Below are 4,796 nucleotides of genomic sequence, written 5' to 3' on the forward strand. Positions count from 1 at the left end.
TGCGCCATGGTCTTTCACAAACTTGTCACGTAGGATAGCCCACCTGGGGACTAGAATCATGAGGTAGGATTTCAACGTGATATTAGTACGAATAAGTAATTGTTTCATATCCATGGAATTACTCTATCAAAATCAGTTAAGGTGAAACAACCTTAACTGTTCAGAAAGGGAGCCTTTTAGCAAAAAGAAGCTCATACTGCATAATATTTCTGCATGCTCTAAAGGAAAAAAATCACCAGTACTTCCGTCCGTGATTAGTCCAACCAAATGAGGCTCATCGGTTTTATAGCAACCCTGTGGAAAGGATCTGAAGTACAACATTGATATGCACTGCCAATAAACACTATGGACTCATGATCCCCATAATTTCCCCTGTGAGATCCCAGTGCTCTAGCTGAAAAAGAAAGACAAGGCAGTAGCTGAACCACCATATGGATGAATAAGGTAACTTTACTAATAGCTAACAAGTAGCTCAATTGCAGACATTTGGTCAAATTTCTTAAGCAGTATCACATACAGCACTATCATAATCACATGAACCACCGCATTTTGCACTATCACAAAGTCCTCACTTGATATTCATAGTAAGATTGAGGACTTTTTACAACACGTGTAGATTAAATTATATTTCCATTAGCTTTGAAAGTACAACATGATGGCCCGTTGATGCTTGTAAAGTAATATACTTAAGACTCCAACAAATTAAGTCAGGAAATCCTTAGACAATATCTTAACAATCATGTATAGAATACCAGCAGCTTATCATATTAGGTATCTGAACTTCCTAACCAAGATTCTCCCGACAAATATTTTGCAATCTGTTACAGTTCTATAATTGTTAGATCCTGATTGTTAAATCAGCCAATACCCTACCAAATTGGTGTTAAACCAAGCCATAGTGGCACACAAAAAATTTGACACCTGTTGCAGCTGATTTTAACAGCTTCCAGGAAAAAAAATAGTTACAACTCAGGGGACAGTTTGTAAAGTCGTATTGAAATTATTTTACTAAACTAAGATTTCGGTATAGAGAAGGTCAATATGAACCATAACCGGCTAATAAGCAGTATGTTTTATATATATTACATAGTGGAATTTAGGGGACACGCCGAGTCAAAATTGATTTATTTTGACTCTGTTGAACCATAACCTGCTATCAATTTTGACGCATTTTGATTCAAGGAACAACTGTTGCTCAACGAGAACAACGTGATCTGCACGTGAAAATTGATTTACATAGCCCATATTTTTTGCAGGACAGCTCTGTTATTAGCAGGTATGTGTAAAGAAGTATAAGACAAAGCAGGCTTTATGGCCATGCACCTACCACATCATCACTATTTTAGCCTAATGGTCACAGACCTTATCCTCGTTTTGTTTTCTTATTTGTCAGAAACTTAGCATATATGTAACTCCCGGTTGCTGATGAATTTTAACATGAAATTTTATCATTGAATAGAGTAGTTATAGAAGTACATTAACGAATATTCTTATCAGAATTTTTTATACTGGTTAATATACAAACTAAAAGTTTGTACGTATGAGCACCAAATGGGGTGTATTAGTTGTATTGGTTATCTTGAGTCTCTCAAGTGTTGCCTTCTTGATGGATTGTAACGCAGATGATACTCTATTTGTGTTCAAACATGTTATGTTGTATCTGCTTGCTGATTTATGTATAATAAAGGGACTCTTGAATGATTAGTAAAATATATTTGTGATGACTGAATGCATTGGTTCTATTTACAGGTTGTCTTTTGATCTGTGACTGCTTACAGTATACTAGGTGGGCTGTTATCCAAATGTGTGAGGTTAGTTATATTTCTTGATGAACTCACACGTGTAATTTGTTGTCTTCGAAAGATGCAATGAAATCTAATTTAAGTACAGATCTTTTCTTCTGAGCTTGTGACTTCTCTGTTGCGCGTTGTTATATTTTTTGGTAGGCCTGGTACAATGGCAGTGGCATCGGTCACGTGAAGCTGTAGAAAACAACGTGATCTGCACGTATAAGCAGGTTAGACGAATCAGCTGTGTTGGTAAGATAACCAAATGCTTCCTCTTTGCAAATGCTTCCCCGTTTAGTCCTTTCTTTAGAATTGTATGCCTAGCATTTGGATATGCAGAGTATTTACCTTGTGACATGTAATGTATGACTCGTTGTTTTTTTTTATGTTCTTTCTAAAGGACTGGTCATTGTGTGATACACCTTGAAAAATAAAGTCCTGAGTCTCTAGAATGTGGTCAAGAGAGGGAGGGTCTATCTGGATCCATTCGTATCCATGAATATAATGTTTGAAACACCCTGTACATAAGCATGTAAGAGGATGTCTTGCGGAATAATAAACAGAATTCTGACCCTGTACTCCTGTTGCTAGCAAGCATTGGATTAGGTCTTGCTTGGATTTTTTTTTTGGTGTTCTATTTGATTGCTTGCATTATGGTGGATTCGAGTGGTGACAAGCTTAATCCATTGCTGTGAGCACTTAATCTAGCTTGTCCTGTTAGTGCTTAGTAGGTTAATTGCATTTTTGTTTTCTGTTTACATTAGTCGTATGGCAGCACTTGGGGTCAACTAATTTTCCTTGCTTTGGTCCGGTGCATATGTGTTGAGCTCAATGGTGGTCAGCTCCAGCCTTTTATTGTTAGTGCCATTTTTTTGTTTGCTTAGATGTTAACATCTGATTTGTGAAGAATTTGACAGATTTAAGCAACAAAAATCTATTGACAATTCTTAATCTATATTTACAAGTGATCGAGTGAAAGAAAGGATTACCTTCGACCATTCAAACTTCGAAACTAGACTTGTTGTGGGGTCATAGAAAAAGTAGCACGACACACATGTAAAAATAGTTTTTTTCTTGAGGCTTGAGCACAGACAAGCAAAGAAATACTGCCTTTTCAATCTAGGAGTGAATGAAGTCCTACTGCAGCTTTTTAAAGAGTAATGTTAGCCATGGTTAGTCCTTATGAAATTCACGAATCATTTGACAACCTTATTCACTAAGAGGAAATAATAGAAGTACATCTACCATAGCATTGTGCGCACATACACAGATCAGATTATAAATAATACAGGTGCTTCATTTGAGTCAGGAACCACAGTTGTTCAGTTGAGTAGGAAAAAATATGTGTGTTTATTTATTGTGGCTTGTGCTTCTCTTTGGAATAATAGCAAACATTTTAGCTAAGCATTGTTTAAATGCATGGGCTAGCTGAACATTTTGAAAATTGTCTACTGAATATTATTAAATTGCTAGCTCAGTACTACTTAAATAACATTTGAATATTGTTGAACTACTTTGTTACTGCACACGAATGTGAGAATATGACCTCTAAAATATCCTTGAAAGGGCTGATATCAATGTGCAATATTAGCTGCAGTTTCTACTGGGCATCATATGCTAGCTGTATGGTGGATATAGAAAAAGAAACTAAAGGTCCTGCTGCACCTCCACAGAGAGAAAAAAAAGGAGGAATGCTGCTATTTGTCTATAAAAATAGATCAGATCATTCTAAAAAGTAGTGCAGGGCCCAGCATGTGCCTAACGGCATTTCCTCTATACAATTAGAGACGATGAATCTGCCACTTGTGCTTCCCTATATACCGGTTTTTATATTTTCTTACATCCACTCGGTTGATCCCGTATGGATAAATGCTGTACCCAGTTAAAATTAGAATATAGATGCTTCAGAGATGCCGTTTTCTTCAAAGATGGCACATTATTATGCATAGACAAAACCAGTAAATTATGTGGATTCCTGAATGGCTGACGAATTGTATTTGCAATGTCTAAATACATGAGTTTTATTTACAGGGTTTGTGTCATCGTCTTCTGAACTGTCCCTGCTTACAAGCTACTGGGTGGTTAGTTATTAAAAAGGTGTGAGGTTAGTTACATTTCTTGATGAACTTATATATGTAGGTTGTTGTTTTCGAAATATGCATTGGAATCTAATTTAAATACAGCTCTTCTCTTCAGCCCTTGCGGTTTCTGTTTCGTTTGACGCTGCTCATGCAAGCAAGCTAGACAAGTTGCAACTGAAAAGGTATGTACTTAGTTTCGTAGCTTGCTTCTGCTATCAAACGCATTTGTCCCTCATCATGCCAATGTTTATCTTGTTGCATAATGTGTTTTTTTCCCTTGCTATGTTCTTGTGATGATGCGATTGTCACCTTTGTTTTGCCTTCGTTTCTTTCTGGTATATGTGTTGCTTACTTGTGGTTGCGCTACGGTCTTCCTTAGCTTTATACGATCTGATTCTTGATGGCTGGAACTCCATCCGAGAGGGTTGCGCGTTGCCGTGAAAAGGCGAAGAAGAGGAAACTCTTGGGGCACGGTCGGTTTTATTCTTAGGAATTCCCTTTTTCTTGAAAAAAAACCTTTGAGGGATAATCAAATGCTCTATTTTTCCTGCCATCAGCCTGTGGTAAGCCTTCTTATGAGGCTGGTCAGCCCAGCACATCTGCTCAAGTAGCAGTGCCTGATCAGCAGACAACGCTCAATTGGCCGTTTTTTAGTCCAAAGAAACCATGTTAGTTTGGGTTAGACCCCATGTCTCCTTCGTTTAGCCTTTGAGTATAAAAAAAGTACTGGAATACCGTACACCATAATTATACCTATTTGCTACTCCCTCGTGCTACACAGGACATAGGTCTCTGATGGACTTCCCTAGGGATGTTGCTAGCTCAAATAGACGTCATCGACTTCACATGTGTAGGGTGCATCGTAGGATATGCATCAACCATTCTTTGACCTCTCTCGGAGGTGGTTTCCTCTGTCCTGCTTTGGAAT

The sequence above is a fragment of the Panicum hallii genome, chromosome 7, assembly GCF_002211085.1.
Source record: "Panicum hallii strain FIL2 chromosome 7, PHallii_v3.1, whole genome shotgun sequence".
Taxonomy (NCBI): Eukaryota; Viridiplantae; Streptophyta; class Magnoliopsida; order Poales; family Poaceae; genus Panicum; species Panicum hallii.